Here is a 19,553-nt window from a genome sequence, read left to right as displayed (position 1 = left end):
TCAAGAATGAGGGAAATTATGACTTTCTTCCCTCAAAAGGACATAATTGCAAAGATGCTTTCTCTAAGACATTACAAATTATCTGATATAAGAACACGGGAATCTCCTTTTTAGGAAAGATTTGCCAGAAGGGATAGAATTATCTCTTGTGAGATGCACAAAGAGCCTTTTGTCATTTGAGTTGTCTCCATCTTCTGCCACTGTGCTATATCTGTGTGTGGTTTGATGCCTTCAGGAATACGCAGGGAGATTAAGCTGCAGAAGTTTAATTATTTTCTGTATGCTGATGACACATAGCTTTGTCTCTTCATCTTGACTGACTAGCAAGAGCAACTGAGTTAGAGTTTGATGGAAACTGGAACATGGGTGAGAGTAAAATGATAAAAAAGAGGTGATGTTGGTGGGCTGGGAGAATAAAGTTGTGAAAAATTATATTGACTAATGAGAAGCTATGGCCAAATAGCTTCCCCCCACTTCATCTACACTTAACTGGAGGGATACAGCCTTTTAGTTTGGACACAGATCTTGCTACCAGCATCTGTGCCTTTGTGACTTCAACATTAAACCATTGCAATGTTCCCTTTCGTGTGAGTCTACATCCAACTCCATTTGGCAGCAATTGCAAAAGGTGGCTGCTTGCTTGGGGAGTGGAGCCTCTTCTCAGGAGCATATCACACCTGGGCTCCATAAATTGCTCAGGCAGCTTTCTGGCTTCTAGTTAGAATTTAAGATGTTGGTTTTTAACCTGCACCCTAAGCAGCCAGAATCTGCCCATTTTCTGGGAAAGGCCCATCTGTTTATAAGGGTAATGGAGCCCTCCCAAGGAGCTGATGTTGCTGCTGGTTTGAAGGTCCTTCCTGGCCTATCCATCCCCTGGACAATGTGACGGGCCTGGTTCTGAGATACTGGCAATGAAATCTGATCTGGCAATGAAAGCTGTTTTACCCCTCTGGTCCCTAGACCAGGCAGTGAGGTTGGGACCTTTCAAAGAGGAAGAGGACTGGTTGGATGAGCTACAGATACTGCCTTTTGTCTCCCCTGGACTTAAAGTAGGTGGCAGCAGCTAGGCTTCTGGTCTTCCCTAGCCCGCCTGGGCCTATGCAATGGAACTGGGGCCTTCCCAGCCTCACCTGAACAAGCACAGTGCTGGGGATGGGAGCTAAGGGGGCAGTAGGGCTGAGGCCTTCCTCCCCCAGAAAAAGATGGGCAAGGGGCTGGTTCCAGACCATTCTTCTCCTAACCCCACTCAGTCTGCCCCAGGGAAGAGCACAGTACAAAGGGCTGGGCGGAGGGGCCCAGGTGGGAAAGCACATTCTGTTGGCTGTGGGTGCATGTTGGAGGAGGGGAGAGGAGGCCCAGTGGAAGGGCCAGCAGCTGCAGTGGTTGGAGCAGCCCCTCAGAGGCTCCATAGCAGACACTTCCTGCAGGCGGGCTGCTCCTCTGGCTGGTGAGTGGGTGCCTTGTCCTGAGCTCAGGGGGGGGGGTCCCATTGCACCTGGCGCTGCACATGCAGGACGCCATGCCCGGGGCCAAGGCGAGGGGGGTCACGCGTGGGCTGCAACCCGCTGGCCGGGGCTTCGCAGCTCCTCTCCAAGCGCAAACTTCCGCCCCCCTGCCCTAGTCCAGGCCGGGGTAGCGCCCATTCCCCGCCGGAACAGCGGCGGCTGCAGCACGCTTGGCAAGCCCCAGCCTGCCGCCGCTTCACGTGGCCGCGGCTGCCTGGCTCCCCAGCGCCGGCTGGGCTCGCGGGCGCGGCGGTGTCTGGCTGGCCGGAGCGGGCCGGCTCTGCAGACCAGTCGCTACGCCGAGCGGGGCCGGTGGGACCCACCCCACCGCCCGGCGTCCCGCCTAGCGGCTGCGGGCGGGAGAGAGAGCGGAGCCGGGCGGCGGAGCGGAGCGTGGCCGGGCGCCGCCCTCTGGGGGGAAGTGTGGCGCGGAGCCCGGCCAGAGGCGGAGAAGCGGTGAGTGCCGCGCTCTGCCCGCCGGAGCGGGGCGGGAGGCTGCAGCCCGGGCAGCTCGGAAAGGTGCAGCGGGCGGTAGGAGGGATGCGGCGGCAGCGGCTCACGTCTCTGGCCGGCTCCGCTTGGAGAAGTTGCCGCCTCAGGGATTGCGGGGAGGCAGCGACCCGACGTGCCTTTCTCAGCGAGCAGCAGAGGAGCGCCCCAAGTTTTGGCTCACGGGAGGCGCCGGGGAACTTCTGCAGAAGGGCTGCCGCTGTCCTGGCGCCCGGCGTGCTAGAGCGGGCATCGCACTACCTGCACCACACACGCACCGTACACACACACTGAGTGCATCCTACCTGCACAACACACACACACTGAGTGCAGACCCAGCATCCTACCTGCACAACACACACACACACACACACTGAGTGCAGACCCAGCATCGTACCTGCACAACACACACACTGCAGAGCAGGTATTGTACCTGCACAACACACACACACACACACTCTGAGGAGCGCAGAGCAGTATTGTACCTGCACAACACACACACACACACTCTGAGGAGCGCAGAGCAGGTATTGTACCTGCACAACACACACTCTGAGGAGCGCAGAACTGGCAACACACACACACTGAGGAGTGCAGAACAGGCATTGCAGCCTCACCACACACACAGAGGACTTATGAGGGCCGAGCAGGAATTTTGCCTATCGAACATACACAATGAGCTATGTAAAGCAGGCATTTAACCTAAGCATCCGCACATGTTTCCGCATATCTGTTTCATTACTGCATTAGCTATTTAGAGATCTGCGTTTCCTGTTTACTGCCCTAAGGACATGAAACCACACACAGCTGTGAGGTAGGGTTTTTTTGGCTTTGTTACAGTAATGACTTGCTGATACTGTGATATTTCAACCTTTACATTAAGATCAGCTTGATAAGCTTAGCTATTACTTTATGTATTGTAATAAAGTATGTAATAAGATCAGCTGGGGGAGGGGTTAAAGGTGTATATGCATAGGGAGGTTGCGAGAGTGTGCTCACAGGGGTGTGTATGTGAATGTATGTTGCGATGTATATATTACAGGAGTTAGGGAGGATCTCTGTGGGCTATATCTGTTACAGAGAGGACCATCGGGGTACTTGTAGGGGAGTTGGGTTTCTGTGTGCAGGTATGTAGATTTGTGTGATCAGATTTCTTGCTAGAAAGAGTTTGTGTTTTATTTGCTTTGAGAAAGGTATCCATCCGTGCTGGTTTTGATGCTCTTTGTGTTGGTCACAGTCTCCGTACAGGAAAAAAAGAGATTTTGTCATGTACTGGTCGTTCTTGCTGACAATTTTCAGTAGCAACTGCTGGTGACAGCAAAATGCTTTAACTTATCTCCCCCTCCCCCCATTGCAAAGTGAAGTATGACAGTAACTGCCCAGAATATCTGTGAATCAAAGACAGGAGGACCAGCATCCTTGATTGAGCAGGGACTACCTCTGAGGTCTTAACAGTGAAGTGTTTAAACTCCCTTCTGGGCAAATACTAGGTAATGTGCTAAGGTGTGTTGTCTACTCTTCTTTATATACATTCTTGGTTAGTCATTTCTTAATATGCATGCTCAGGGATTTAGCCTAGATGCTGAGCTATTCAGCATTTCCACTCTGTAAACAGATCAGGGGTACTTGACTTTTTAAAAATGTGAAAATGTTAGCCAGCTGTAGCGAGGCTTTGGAAAAAAATGCATAATTCCTACAATAATGCAATTTTTGCTGTCATTGTGCTGGGCTGCCTATTGGGTTGATGCCAGTCTGCCTGAGAACTGCCAATTGGCTAATTACAGTAGTTTTACGGTGATTTGTAAGAGAAGACATTTGTAAAACAGCTTTTATTTGGAGCGTTTTCCTTCAGTTAACTCACACAGTGTGCACGTACCTTGAATAAAATTGTGGATGGGTATTGTCGTTCAATGATGCATATTTTTGGATGATGAAAGATGTTTCTTAAGGGCAAGTGGTTGACAATTAAAAATAGCTTCATAGTATGCATTTATTGAGAATGTAGTCAAGGTTTAGTGACCGCTTATTATGATTGACTCTTTTAAGCTATGAATCAGTCTGAACTTTGGAGATGTCACATGTGATCTTCCTTTTGTTGTACTCCTTGTTTTATCATAATTCTACAGCCTTGCTCTGCAGGGATCATAGTTTGAGTTGCAGGTTAACAGGACAGTATTTTAGGATGGTACTGGCTACGTAGTTATGAAACCTTCAGCTATAGATTTCATTCTGTAACCCTTGCTTTGGAGACACTGGTTTAGTTTGCTTGTAAATGTGTAATTAAAATAGAATCACTTGGAATGATTTGCCCTGGAAGATCTTTATCATCTGATGCAGCTCAAACATACACCTTTTGTTTTGTGTTCAGAAAATGATCATCTACTGATCAAACCAGAGTAATCAAAAGAACAAGTTATAGGCTGAGATTCAAAGCCCTGTATTCATTGGAATTACTCATGAAGAGTAAATATTTTGGAGTACCTGAAAAATGCCCTCGTTTACTCATTTGTGTCAATAAATGTCTAATTAAATAGTAGTAGGCTTAATGCTGACTATAGACTATTTTTGATTTTTGCCAAAAAAGGAACATCTCCTTGAACCAGTAATCATAAAAACTGGTATTTTTCACCCTATACTATGGTATAACTGTCTTAAAATGTTTTGTTCATGTTAGTGATGCAAATGGTGTCACCTCTAATGCCATCAGAACTCCTTTCGTATTTTCTGCTGCTGGTGCCACCTCACACTCCTGGGCATTGAGTCAAAGTAGTCAATTAGCTCTTCACACGCCAAGAAAAAGAAAATTAATTGAAATGCTGAAAAGAAGGAACAACTTGTATGGAAGGTCAGTGAACGCTACCAGATTTTTGATGACACTGGAACTTGGGGGAGCCAGAACAACAGACTTGTGTTTGTAAATCCAGGCAACATGGAGCCCAGTGCGATATTCTGAAGTCAACCACAAATTGATTTTATGGTTCAAGAATTGTGATAGAAAATCCAGTTACAAATGCAAAATGTTTTCCATGAGGGTTTATAATAGGAATGTGGCTAACCAGTTGAAATTTGCATTACAAAATACTTTTAATTGTACTGTTATAACTGAGGATGCTATAATGGACTTAATTATCTTTACTAAGCAAAAACTACAATGGTTGGAAAGTGTACAAAGGAGAAGATAACTGAAATATCAACGTTCTGCTTTTATTTCATGTGCCTAAAATACAAGGATTGGACTAGACAATCCACCACCATTACTAACAAGACTCTTGTTATAGATGCATAGTCTAGTACTGTGTATAAGCATCATATATTATTGATACTTTTATTTAATCAATATAGGCAATTTGCTTAAACAGTTTAGTGCAGCCAAATTTTACTGTTGCTTTTCTTACCTGTTCATTTTTGACATTAGATTTTCCTAAAATTACTGTCAGGATAGAAATTGGAAGCTGCTCAGACCTTAATTTGTTTGCTTGAGACAGTCTGGTAATTTAAAAATAAAACTACTGTTTCATGTTTTCACTTTTTATTTGTAAGACAAAAAAATCTGGGATTTTTCCAATGTTTACTTTCCAAACATTAAAACTGGGATGAAATCAGGTTAAAAATTAAAAACCCGGGAAAAATTGGGGAAAGGGACGGCGTAAAGGAAAACAAAAAAACTTTTTTAATATACACATTTTACTACAGTATAATTGAAACTTTTTTTTAATGTACAAAGGTATATTTTGTCTCTCTCAGAGCTAGTAGTTTTTTCCAGAAATCCTGGTTATCGTACACTCGCATAATTTTCTTCAAAGTATCCTCACTCATGTTGAGCCTCTTGCTGCTTGGAGGTAGTCCAACTTTGAAAATATGCACTCTGCATCAACAGATCCAGGGGGTATGCTCAAACGTGCTGTGCTGTTTTGCTGAGGTTGGGAAGTGTGTCTTGATGATTGTTCCTGAAAACCAGCACATCCAGTTTCGCATTGTCAGGATTAGGCAAATTCATGTATGTAGTAAATTCCCCTTTCAGATTTGAAATTTCTTTAGTGGCAAATGGTTGAAACACTATGGCATAAAGACCATAGTCTGCTGTAAATTTCACCTTGAGGAAGAGGTGCAACACCTGGATGACATTCAAAAAAATATTTTGGACATTGGGGATTCAGATTATGGGCCACGGTCATTTCCCATTTCTCCCTGAGTGTTATGTTAAAGGTTCTGAACGCTATTTTGGTTTTCACATGTTCCGGGGTGGGAAAGATTTCCAGAAACAGATGAGTTTTCTCACTGTGTGTTTCTCCTTCAGCTTTTGTGCTCAGTTCAGCTGAGCTTTTGGTTGTCAGGATCTGGTAAACATCTGTACTGGCAAACATGTGGGCAGTAGTTAGAGAAAACTCCAGTGTTTTCTGCATGTCACACAGTGATTCCAAGTTTTCAGCAATTAACATTACCTTGGTGCTTAGAATCTGGCAGTTATTTTGGATTTGCCAGTCCCTTGAGAGTTTCTGCTTTAAAACCAACAAACTCAGGATGATCTAGGAGACACATTAGCATAGTCCACACGTTATTTACATGACAGGCAGTGAAGTACAAGCTCATCCACAGATGTGGCTCAACAGGGGTAGGTAAATGGCAGTTGGCTCTGCACTTATCTGCACTGTTAAACATTCGCATGCTTGAAAATGGCCCCAAATCCAATGATAAAGATTTCATGTCTTTCATTTCTTCTGTTGCAGTAGCTGTTGACAGTACAGAGTTAGTTAGATGAGCAGGTAATACACAGCAGCACTGGTTTCTGATTGAGTTTAATCTCCTGGGAAAACTTAGCCTCGTAGGAAGCAGAATCTGTGTTAGTTATGGCCACATTTTCCCAAGTTAGTTGGTACATTTCCAACATGTCAGTTATTGCTGTGTTGAGAAAATGTCTGTCAGCAGAGGGGATGACTGTCATATCAGCACAAAACAATGTGGGTTTATTCGCTTTGAAATAAAAAAAATGAAAACAAAATGCCAAGAATTGGATGGTCCAAAGCATCAGGAAACTCATCAAATATCAGACTAGACACCACATTTCCATCAGTTCATTCCATCAGTTTAGCTACTAAAGCATTGTCTTTTTCTTTCAGATACTTACGAGTGAGGTGGTCTGCATTAGGAAGGGTTTTTGCTGCTGGGCATTATTGATGCACAGTCGCCAATGGGCCCCTCTATTATTAACAGTGATTGTCCGGTGAAACAAAGAGCACTCACAGATTCATGAAAGCTCCTTATATTGTCTGTTTATCCCAAAGCCCACTTTCTTCCTTAAGCTTCTTTCTTTGCTGGCTTTCAACATGCTCTTTTATTCTGTCAGTGCGAGCACTGACCTCAGTGCTGCAGTATTTGCAGCACAATGCATCGCTTCTGTCTTTACTTTTCTTGAAAATTTCTAACCACTGATTTTCTTGATAGATTTGCGTTTTTGCCCCATGTTTACCGTTTTATCTTATCCATCTGTAACCCCAAGGAGCTTACCTGGGTTCCTGGGACTCTGTGTGCTGGTAGTTCAGGAGAGGCACACAGTCCCAGGTAGGAATGGGGAACCAAGGGCAGACTGAGTCTGCCAGGCAACGGAGAGGAAGAGAGGAGAGACTCTGTGTAGAACAATGGGGCCTCTGTGGGTTTGGGGAAGGATTGTAGGTGTGCCAGCTCAGACGAAGGGGCAGAGTCACATCATTGACAAGGGAGAGCCCAGGAAGAAGAGGTAGCCCGATCAATAGTGAGTGAGAGGCCCTTCCCTGGGAGCCCTGGAGGCGGGAGAAGCCATTTTGGGAGTAATCTGGACCCAGCCAAAGAAAGGGCAGGACTGGCTGTGTGTGGATCCAGAAGAACCCATGCTCATCCATCCAAACCCGTAAGGAGATTGGCACCCAAAGGAGGTAACCAGGTGGATAGCGGGCATTACATATCTGTGGAGGATTAATTGTTTAAATTCAGTGCCAAACTAAACGGCTGCAAAGAGATAGGCAGGCAGCATCTCCTTGTGAGCCAGTCATAGCACAGTGTTAATGTTGTTTGGTATTCCGACCTCCACCATGTATGTTTTCTGTGTTTTACACTGTGGAACTGCTTCAGTGTCAGAGCTGCAGGACACAACAATCACATAAAGCTTTAGTGTCTAACAAAAATAAGTACCCCAAAAATACTGAGTGGATTGATAAAAGGAAACTGAAAATGCAGGACACTAAGTAAAAGTAATGTCTGAAGCATAATCAAAGCTGGAGATACTTTTTTTTGTTGAGAAACAAAATCTGCAAGGTAGACAGAAAACGTCACTTCAAAACCAATTGCAAAAACGTAGACAGTTTCAAAATCAATTGACACGTCATTTAATCTCCACCCCCACAATAACCACAGTGTCCTTTAAATGACCGTAAATACTGTAAAATATTGGGGATTTTTTTTTAATACTGATGCCGCTAGGCAGCATATGGAAGAAACTGGGGGTGTGGGGGAGGCAGTAGAGGGGGAAGGGAGAGAAATACGCCTCTGTTTCTGAAAATTACATTTGCAGTATATATTCAGGGTTTTTTTTCCGATGATGATCTACGTTCCTAACAACACTCATACATTTCTCTAAGGATTTATTTATTTATATTTAAGGCCTGTTTGTTAAGTGGATGGAGTGTTAGTCCTTCCACATTGAAAAAATAATAATACACAAAAATTAAAAAATAACTGGAGAGCTTACCAAAATTTCTCTGATAAACAACAGGTGTAAACATAGCCTATTATGTCTTAAACAAACCATGCATTATTTAGTGCTTCCTCACATTTATGTATTAATCAAATAAAAAAACAAAGTTGGAGATCTTGTACTTAGCAATGTATTTAGGTTTCCATTGCAATTACATTGTTAGCTTTAATAATGTCAGATGTGCTTTCTTTAGATTTAAACTAACACCAATGGTCTGTACTTGCCTTAATGATATATGGATTTAGGAAGTTAGAACATCCAAATGTTTTACTCCTTTTGTACAGATACTTCAACTCAGCAGAAAATAACCAGACTTAAAATATGTGCCATTACATTCTCACACAAGAATCTTCATTAACATTAAGGTTACTAAACTTAATAGCCTACAGATCAGAAACGGCAAAGAAATATGCAGTTAAGTGATTCAACACTCCAGGGCAGATTCTTTGGTGTAATTTGTCATAAATACAATTTTGTCTCCCATTTATATGGCACTCATCGGTTCCCCTTCTCAGCCTTCAGTGCATCCCTCCACCACCCACATAGTCCACCTATTTTCCTCTCATCCTGAACAGCTGACAAATGACTTTGAGTCCCATCATGTTCCTTGATGGGAACTCTGGTTATTTAGCTAGAGGAACCTAATGAAATATGGGGGGAAATGGGGAAATTTTCAAGAGGGAGCATTTAAAAATATATCCTGTCCAAATGTAGTTTATTTTACAAAAAATATACTAAATTTTATACTTTACTAAATAAAAACTAAAATTCCATTGTCATCTGAAGGGTCATTGTGGCAAAACTGGAGATTAAATTCAACAGTTAAAGTGTGAAACAGAGAGTTTGTAATAGTGCTTTAAAGTGCAAATCTCCATGCAACCTGAAGTCTAGAGATTCCACTGATGTGTCCATAAGATTGAACAGTATTGCACAGTTATGTACAGATTGTTAATTCAGTCTAATGAATGTATGTCAGAATGTAATGTTTCTATTTAATTAAGGGTATGTTTTACAGTCACACTAGTTATTTGTCCTTATGACCAATTTCACTTGTGTGTTTTGACCAAATAACTGAAAATATGATCATGATCCTGGACTGGTTGCTTGATCTGATTTTTACATAATGAGCAGGAGAGGCAGGCTATCTGGGAACTTGAGTGCAATGAGAGCACTGCAAGTCTTTGATTACACAGACATTGTAGGCAATGAATAGCACTTTAAGGGCAAAGGGTTAATGTAGCTTTTGCATGGAATATTTCATTTATATTATGCCTAGTTTCTAGCCACTGTTGAACACTGCTTATAAATGCTAGCTTTAAGGAACGTACCATCCTTCATGATAGTTTAGATAATGAACATAAAATGGAGAACTTCTAACACATGATTCTTAGCAAGAACAGAATTAAGATGCCAAATCATAATGATTACTGATGAGGAGAGAAACAGTGTAGTTGCGCTCTTTCCACTGTGGCCAGAGGCCAGGGATCCAAGATATTATTGTGAACATTAATAAAAATGGTATTGTGAATGTTAATGGAAACAAACACTACATTATTGGGTCCCCTGCCCAGTGTTTCTCATACATAGTCGACGTGTCCTCTTCAGAAGTTGAGTGAAACTGATGTAAATTCCAAGTAGACTCTGTCTGTAAAACAATATAAGAACGGTCATATTGGGTCAGACCAATGGTCCATCTAGCCCAGTATCCTGTTTTCCAACAGTGGCCAGTGCCAGATGCTTCAGAGGGAATGAATAGAACATGGCAATTATTGAGTGAGCCATCTCCTGTCCTCCAGTCACAGCTTCTGGCAGTCATAGGTGTAAGGACATCGAGAGAATGGAGGTATGTCCTTGACCATCTTGGCTAAGAGCCTTTGATGGACTTATCCTCCATGAACTTATCTAATTCTTTTTTGAACCAAATTATACTTTTGGCCTTCACAACATCCCCTGGCAATGAGTACTACCGGTTAACTGTGCATTGTGTGAAATAGTACTTCCTTTTGTTTGTTCTAAACCTGCTGCCTATTGATTTCATTGGGTGACCCTTGGTTCTTGTGTTATATGAAGGGGGAAATAACACTTCTGTATTCACTTTTTCCATACCGTTCATGATTTTATAGACGTCTATCATATCCACCCCCCTCCCAGTCATGTCTTTTCTAAGATGAACAGTCCCAGTCTTTTTAGCCTCTCCTCCAAAGGAAGCTGTTCCACACACTTGCACACAATAATGTTTGGTTTCAGAGTAGCAGCTGTGTTAGTCTGTATCCGCAAAAAGAACAGGAGTACTTGTGGAACCTTAGAGACTAACACATTTATTTGAGCATAAGCTTTCGTGGGCTACAGTCCACTTCTTCAGATGCATAGACTGGAACATATAGGAAGGAGATAGATATACATACAGAACGTGAAAAGGTGGAAGTAGCCATATCAACCCTCAGAGGCTAATTAAGATGAGCTATTATCAGCAGGGGGAAAAAACCATTTGTAGTGATAATCAAGATGGCCCATTTCAGACTGTTGACAAGAGGTGTGAGGATAGTTGACATGGGGAAATAGATTCAATCTGTGTAATGACTCAGCCATTCCCAGTCTCTGTTCAAGCCTAAATTACTGTATCTAGTTTGCATATTAATTCAAGTTTAGCAGTTTCTCCTTGGAGTCTGTTTTTGAAGAAAAGTGGGCTGAAGAAGTGAGCTGTAGCTCATGAAAGCTTATGCTCAAATACATTTGTTAGTCTCTAAGGCCTGGTCTACACTAGGACTTTAATTCGAATTTATCAGCGGAAGCCATTTAATTCGAACTAGAGGGCTCTTTAGTTCGACTTGACTCCACCCGGCAGGTGGAGGCTTGGTGTGGATGCTAATCGAACTTAGCAGCTCGGGAGCTATCCCACAGTGCACCACTCTGTTGACGCTCTGGACAGCAGTCCGAGCTTGGATTCTCTGGCCAGCCACACAGGAAATGACCATTTGAATTCATTTTCCTGTCTGGGCGGTTTGAATCTGACGTTCTGGTTGCACATCGCACCTGCAACGATGCAGAGCTCTCCAGCAGAGGAGTCCGGGCAATCCCAGAATAGAAAGAGGTCCCCAGCATGGAGTGACCGGGAAGTCCAGGATCTGATCGCTGTGTGGGCGAGAGCTCTCGAGCTGCGCTCCAACAAGCAAGGTTTCTAAAGCCATGAAAGACAAAGGATACAGCCGGGATGCGATGCAGTGCGCGTGAAAGTGAAGGACCTAAGACAAGGGTATCAAAAAGTCAGAGCCCCAGACATGCCGCTTCTACGAGGCACTGCATGCCATTCTAGGTGGCTCTGCCACCAGTGCCCCACCAGTGACGGTGGACTCCGAGGACGGAATAGTGTGACAGTTCCTGTTCGCCGATGGGAAGATGAGGAAGGGTCTTTAGAGGACGGCGCAGGCGACATCGAACCCACTCCCGCTTCCCTGACAGCCAGGATCTCTTCATCACCCTCACAGAGATCCCCTACCAACCGTCCTAACCAGGACTCGGAATCAGGGGAAGGATCAGGCGGTAAGTGCAACACACGTATAAACATTTATTTTTATAACATTGTTATAGAAAAATAGAAACAGTATTTACAAAATTCTAAATATTAAACTATAATATATATTAAATTATATGAAGAGAAGGTCCACACAAATGGACTTTAAAAATTCTAAATATTTACAATTTAAAACATTCTAAATATTAAACTATAATATATATTAAACTATATAAAGAGAAGGTCCACACAAATGGGGATAGAAAAATAGTCCTCTAGCGACATTTCTAGGTGTCATTCAGTTCCTAGCCTCCGCATGAGGTTGGAAGAGGTCGCTTGTTGGGAAGCAGACTCTTCCACGCCAGGACATCCGAATATAGAGTGGAACCATCGCCTCTACTATCATTGCTGCATATTGTCCTGGTCTGTGCAGTGCGTCCCGTAACATGCGGTCTTTCTGGGCACGAGTGACCCGCCTCAGGGTGATCTCGGTCTGCAAATACTGCATCTAAGTAGGGCAATTAGTGTAGTGTTACTATTGTTAATGGTTTACAATTAGGTTGCATAACAATGACCCTCGCCTAACAGCCACGTGCGAGGCCACAGAGAACAAGCATGCATTGATCGGGCTGCAAAGGCTTATCCTTTCTGCTTTGCACATTGCCTTTAGCAGGAGAGCACAGCTAACCAGTAACTGATAAGCAGTATGTACTGTAAGGCTTACCAGGACTTTGTGCAAGAGGGATGCAGCTATCTTTCAGTGCAATGGCGCCGCCAATGAGAGCGTATTCAAATCTCGGACTAGTTCTGAGATCTCCTGAGACTTGGTTCCCTCTTTGGTCTTGTTCACTGAAACTGACTAGACTGTGTTTACTGTTGGCAAACATGTATGTGTTCAAGGAAATCACCTACTTTTTCACATCACACAGCTTGGCTCCTTCCCGGACTGCCCGCCATCCCCTCGCAGAGGCTGGCTCGGATTAGAAGAAAAGACAAGGGACGACATGTTCCAGGAACTGATGGCCAGCTCCAGAGCGGAGGCGGCAGAGCAGAGACAGTCGAGGAGAGCCTGTGTCAGCAGCATCGCACACACCTGGAACGGGAGGATAGGTGGCGGCAGGAAGACCAGCAGGCGACTCAAACGCTGCTTGGTCTAATGAGGAGCAAACGGAGACGCTCCGGCGCCTTGTAGATGTTCTGCAAGACCGCAGTCAGGAGGAGAGCCCCTGCAGTGCATCTGCAACCGCCCTCCAACGCCAAGAAGTCCTGTCCCCTCACCCAAAGTGACAAGACGGAGGCGGTAGGGGCCGTGAGAACTGTCCCTGCACCGCAGCACACCGATAATGTTAGAGACAACTGTCGCTGTAAATTTGTACAAGCTCTTTCTTTACAGCATCAACCAGTCCCAACTCCAAGTTCAAACCCCACTGTGTATTACATTATTAAAAGCGGTTTGGTGTTACTGACTGTTTCCGTCCACGTTCTGGTGTCAGAAGACTTTCTGTTGTTCTGTGGGGAATTGTAATGTCACTGCATAGCCCACAGTGCCATGCTACAGACTTGGCTGCAGGGTCAACTGCAGGGCACACACAGACTGCAGTCACTAGGCACCAGGGACAGTCTGTGTGGTGTATGCTGCCCCGGTCTTTCCTTGATGTGTATGCTTGTGCAGGGTCCTGGTGCCTGACATCCCGAATGTAAAGGCAGGCTTCCCTTCACATGCATTTGGACCGTAGTCACGATCCTCCCGGTGCCCCAAGCCCCAAAAATAGACCTCATCCAGGGGCAGATACTCACCCTTCCCCACACCCTCACCCTTCCAACGCCCAAACCCACAGCCGTCATGGTAACCCCTATCCAAGGACGGCACCCTCGCCTTCCTGCAAACCCACCCATCAGTGCACACCTTAACCAGCACAGAATGCTTCCATGTTTCAACGAATAAACAGAAATGCAAAGTCAACGAAAGATTTATTATTAATTACTAAAACATGTCCTTAGTTTTAAAACGTCCTTGGGAAGTGGGAAAACTTGGTTTATGATCAGGCTCTCTTAAAATCAAGTGGACAGTCACAGGTTACCCTGCTCTGCGAAACTCAAAGCCTCCCTGATGCATATCGCTTCCCGCTGGGATATTCTCTCAGCACGGGTGTCTGGCTGATCGTAAACAGCAGCCAGGCGATTTGCCTCAACCTCCCAAGCGGCCAAAAGGTCTCGCCTTGCTCTCACAGAGATTGTGGAGCACACAGCAAGCAGCAATAACTACGGGATATTCTTTTCGCTGATGTCCGAGCGAGTCAGTAAGGTCCGCCATCTCCCTTGAGATGTCCGGCACACTCCACCACCAATCTGCACTTGCTCAGCCGGTAGTTGAAGAGTTCCTTTTCAGTGTCCAAGGCGCCTGTATAGGGCTTCATGAGCCAGGGCATTAGCGGGTAGGCCGGGTCCCCGAGGATCACTGTAGGCATCTGCACATCCCCAACCGTTATTTTGTGGTCCGGGAAGAAAGTGCCTGCCTGGAGGCGTCTAAACAGACCAGAGTTCCTGAACACATGAACCTTGCCCGCCCACCCGATGTTGATGTTGGTAAACGTCCCCTATGGTCCACCACAGCTTGCAGCACCATTGAAAAGTAGCCCTTTCGGTTAATGTACTCGCTGGCCTGGTGGGCTGGTGCCAGGATAGGGATGTGAGTCCCATCTATAGCCCCACCGCAGTTTGGGAATCCCATCGCGAAGCCATCTCTGATGGCCTGGACATTTCCGACAGTCACTACCTTTGAGAGCAGTTGCTCAACGATTGCGTGGGCTACTTGAATGACAGCAATCCCCACGGTAGATTTGCCCACGCCAAAGTGGTTCGCTACTGACCGGTAGCTGTCTGGCGTGGCAAGTTTCCAGAGGGCTATGGCCACTCGCTTCTGCACAGTCAGGGCTGCTCGCATCCTTGTGTCCTGGCGCTTCAGGGCAGGGGACAGCAAGTCACACAGTTCAAGGAAAGTGCCCTACGCATCCTGAAGTTTCGCAGCCACTCTGTGTCATCCCAGACCTGCAGCACTATGCGGTCCCACCAGTCTGTGCTTGTTTCCGGGCCCAGAATCGCCGTCCACACCATGAACTTGACCCATTGCCACCATGATCTCCACTGCCCGGCGTACTGCTTTGAGAGGTCTGCGCCACTCTCCTCACCGTGCTGCCGGAGCCTCCTCGCCCGGTTTCTCAGCATCTGACTGTGGAAGAGGTGGACGATAATGTGCGAGGAGTTGACAATGGCCATAAGTGCAGCGATGATCGCAGCGGGCTCCATGCTCGCAGTGCTGTGGCGTCCACGCTGTAACCGACCAGAGAAGGGCGCGAACAGATTTGCGCTTTCAAGGAAGACAGGGAGGCGGGATTGACGGTTCAATGACATTTTCCCCCAGCATGCATTGGGGAAATCCCACAATTCAAATGGGCAGCGGGAGTGCGGGAACTGTGGATAGGTTCCCACAGTGCACCGCCAAAGTCGAAGCTGGCCCTGTGAATGTGGAAGTTCGAATTTGTGTATTTAGTATGGATACACAAATTCGACTTATTAAGGTCGAATCCACAAATTCGACTTAAGTAGATTCGAAATAGTCCTGTAGTGTAGACAAGCCCTAAGGTGCCACAAGTACTCCTGTTCTTTTTACAATAATTTCTGTTGCCCTTCTCTATATTTTTTTCAGTTCTAATCTATATTTTTTGAGATGGGGTGACCAGAACTTCACAAAGTATGGGTATATCATGGATTTATATAGTGGCATTATGATATTTTTGCCTTATTACCTGTACCTTTCCTAATGGTTCCTAACATTGTTAGCTTTTTTGACTGCTGCTCCACATTGAGTAGATGTTGTAGAGAATGATCTATGATGACTTCAAGATCTTTTTCTTGTGTGGTAAGAACTAATTTGGAACCCATCATTTTGTATATATAGTTGGGATTATTTTTTCCAATGAGAATTACTTTGTACTTATCAACAGTGAATTTCATCTGCCATTTTGTTGCCCAGTCACCCAGTTTTGTGAGATCCCTTGTTAACTCTTTATAGTCAGTGTTGGACTTAACTACTCATCTGCAAACTTTCCACCTCATTATTTACCTCTTTTTTCCAGATAATTTATGAATATGTTGAACTGCACATATCCCAGTGTAGATCCTTGGGGACCCCACTATTTACCTCTTTCCATTCTGAAAACTGACCATTTATCCCTACCCTTTGTTTCCTATCTTTGAACCAGTTACTGATCCATGAGAGGACCTTCCCTCTTATCACATGACTGCTTACTTTGCTTATGAGCCTTTTGTGTGGGACCTTGTCACATGCTTTCTGAAAGTCCAGCTACACTATAGCAACTGGATTACCCTTGTCCTCATGCTTGTTGACACCCTCAAAGGATTCTAATAAACTGATGAGGCATTAAAAAACCATGTTGACAGTTCCCCAACATATTGTGTTCATCCATGGGTCTGATAATTCTGTTCTTTACCAGAATTTCAACCAATTTGCCTGGTATTGAAGTTAGGTTTACTAGCCTGTAATTGCCAGGATCGCCTCTTGGGCCGTTTTTAAAATTTAATGTTATATTGGCTATCCTCCAGTCATCTGGTACAGAGGCTGCTTTAAGCGATAGGTTATGTACCTCAGAAGTTTTGCAATTTCATATATGAGTTCCTTCAGAAGCCTTGGGTGAATACCATCTGGTCCTGGTGACATATTACTGTTTAATATATCAATTTGTTCCAAACCTACATCAATTGACACCTCAGTCTGGGATGCTTTCTCAGATTTGTCATCTAAAAAGAATAGCTCAGATGTGTGAATCTCCCTCATATCCTCTGCAGTGAAGACTGATGCAAAGAATTAATTTAGCTTCTTTGCAATGGCCTTATCTTCCTTGAGTGCTTCTTTAGCACTTTGGTTGTCCAGTGACCCCACTGATTGTTTGGCAGGCTTCCTACTTCTGATGTACTTAAAAAAAAAATGCTGTTAGTTTTTGTGGTGGTCAGTGATAATGAAGATGGTTAGCAATAACGTTTCGGGAGTTGATCAAAAATTCTTTGACTGTAATTGCTCAGGGGCTAGAATGTGCAAAATTAAACAGATGCAGGTGGGTCAAAAGCAAGTTGAAATATAATATCAACATGGCTGTGGTTGATTGGACCAGGAATATTGTGTTTAATTTTTGCACTAAACTGGAACAGATTGTTTGGATTCTAGAAAATTTGAATGAGTGTATGAGGAAAGGTTGATTTTAAAGCAAGTTGAAATATAAAAGCCTCAGTTACTGCATTATGGGCCCAATTCTGTAGCTTTAGTTAAGCAGAACTCCTGTTCGCTTCAAAATAACACCATTATGATGTTTCCAATTGGCGTTTTGGCTGACTAAGAATTGCAGAATGGGGCCCAATGATTTGAAACCACACAGCATTTGCAGGTACTAGATGATAGATGTTCTCCTATATTTGACACTGTGTAGTATATACAGAGTGTCTTTTTATAAGCTAATTTACAAGCCTTTGGATTTATAGTGCACATACTTAATTTTATAAATATTTGTATTTTGTTGTACAGTGTCTGCATTTTAAATATACTGTTTCTCTGTGACATAGACAGTCTCCAATGTATGTTTTCAACAGAAACTCATTAAAACTGACATTTTTACTCTGTACATAGTTTTCAGTGTGAAGAAATATACATTTAACAAAGATTTCCATCTTCATCCTTTAGAAAATAATCATTTTAAATATACCTTAAGCAGCAATCTTAGCATAAGGTAAACAAAGCTAATAAGATTGCAGAAGGCCTTGTTAATATTGTTACTTATGACATGTATTTGATCAGCATCCCATTATGCTAGGTGCTGTACAAAAACATAGACGTGGTCCCTTACCAGAGGAGCATGCAGTCTAATTAAAGTTCTTTTGGTTAAATTTGGACAACTGTGATGACTCAATCTATCCCAAACTGGAAAGAACTGTGAGACCAAAGAAATAATATATAGAGATAAGAAACATGAGCAGAAAAGGCCAAAATAAGATTTGCCTTTGAAAAATGCAAGTTTCTATAAGACATCTGGGGGAAAAATAGCCAGAAACTTAAATAACAGGAGAATTATTTGAAACTCATACACCTAGGAGAAGGAAGCAGTGAGGGAAATGGTAATACAGAAGGAAGTAGGAGAGATAATGGACAGCAAATTAAACATGAGGTGTAATGTGATATTGCTTCAGAAAACAAACAAACAAAAAACTATTGCCATTTTATGCTGTATATCCTTTTCATGGAGCAAGCAGGAAAAGTCTGTCTCAACATGGCTGTGGTTGATTGGACCAGGAATATTGTGTTTAATTTTTGCACTAAACTGGAACAGATTGTTTGGGTTCTAGAAAATTTGAATGAGTGTATGATGAAAGGTTGATTTTATATTTAATATTAAACTCATCTATAATTTAAGCAGGGCATGACAATGGCTTACAAATAACTATAATTGAAGGTGTTCACACCAAGGAGGAGAGGAGTCTCTATTTTGTGTGGTACAGTATAGGTATTTCTAGAAATGGGATTAAATTAAAAAAGGAACAATTTGGACTGAATATTAGGAAAATATGCCAGATGGTGAGATGTGCTTGGCTTTGGAGTAGCTTCCCAAAGGAACAGGTGGAAGCTTCATTCCTTGGGAGTTCTTAAACTAGACTGGACAAAATACTAGAAAATGTCCTATGAAGAATACTGTTTTGTATGACTATAAAATGGATGATCTAATGATATTATCCATCTCTGACTTCTTTGATTCTAATAGCTAATCAATTGCTACTTTTGTAAGCTTTATCATTCAACTGTTTTATACTTTAGATAGCATTACCCCAAGGAGTGTCAAATGTCTAAGGAGTTTGGTAGATATTCCTCACAGATTTTCCAGGAGAGTCCCTCAGCTCAAATCCTCTCATGCTAATAGTCCTACAAACATAAGTCACTATAGATGACTGCTCATCCCACAAGTAACTAAGTCTGGCTTGGTGGCTGAGGTATATGAGAGTTTTTTGGGGTCTTCTTTGGAACTACTAATTGTGCAGTTTCTTGGATGGATACCAATTTGTTAGATTGGAGGAGTAATAGGCCCTATTATTCTTCAAGAAGTGTCCCTATGGGTGCTCCACTTTAGGTGAATCTGCGTCCCTGCACCTGCGATCAGAGAATTTCAGTAGGAGTGCCTGTTTGGGTCGCATCTCTGCTGTCCCCATCTCGTATTGACTCTCGTGGTTATATAGCACAGTGTGACCACTCCCCCGCCCCAGT

General features: G+C 43.7%; 1 protein-coding gene across 13 annotated transcripts in view; it reads left to right on the top strand.

Moving 5' to 3' along the window:
- Positions 1-1,029: 1,029 nt before the first annotated feature.
- The window catches only part of CHST15 (carbohydrate sulfotransferase 15), a 93,555-nt gene continuing 75,031 nt past the window's right edge, over positions 1,030-19,553 (top strand). For 5 of the 13 annotated variants that reach the window (XR_005601358.1, XM_039547952.1, XM_039547940.1 and 2 more), the window contains exon 1: positions 1,994-2,808. The gene's annotated coding sequence lies outside the window, so the exon portion shown is untranslated. Of the gene's footprint in view, positions 1,050-1,240; positions 1,448-1,815; positions 1,962-1,993; positions 2,809-3,018; positions 3,122-3,395; positions 3,498-4,668; positions 4,840-19,553 lie in introns of those variants that run through there. The other 8 variants (XM_039547947.1, XM_039547950.1, XM_039547944.1 and 5 more) reach the window with 8 other exon arrangements.

Source organism: Mauremys reevesii, linkage group 7 (assembly GCF_016161935.1).
Source record: "Mauremys reevesii isolate NIE-2019 linkage group 7, ASM1616193v1, whole genome shotgun sequence".
Lineage (NCBI taxonomy): Eukaryota > Metazoa > Chordata > Testudines > Geoemydidae > Mauremys > Mauremys reevesii.
The sequence above is the reverse complement of the archived record's forward strand: the minus strand, read 5'-3'. Positions and strand labels throughout refer to the sequence as shown.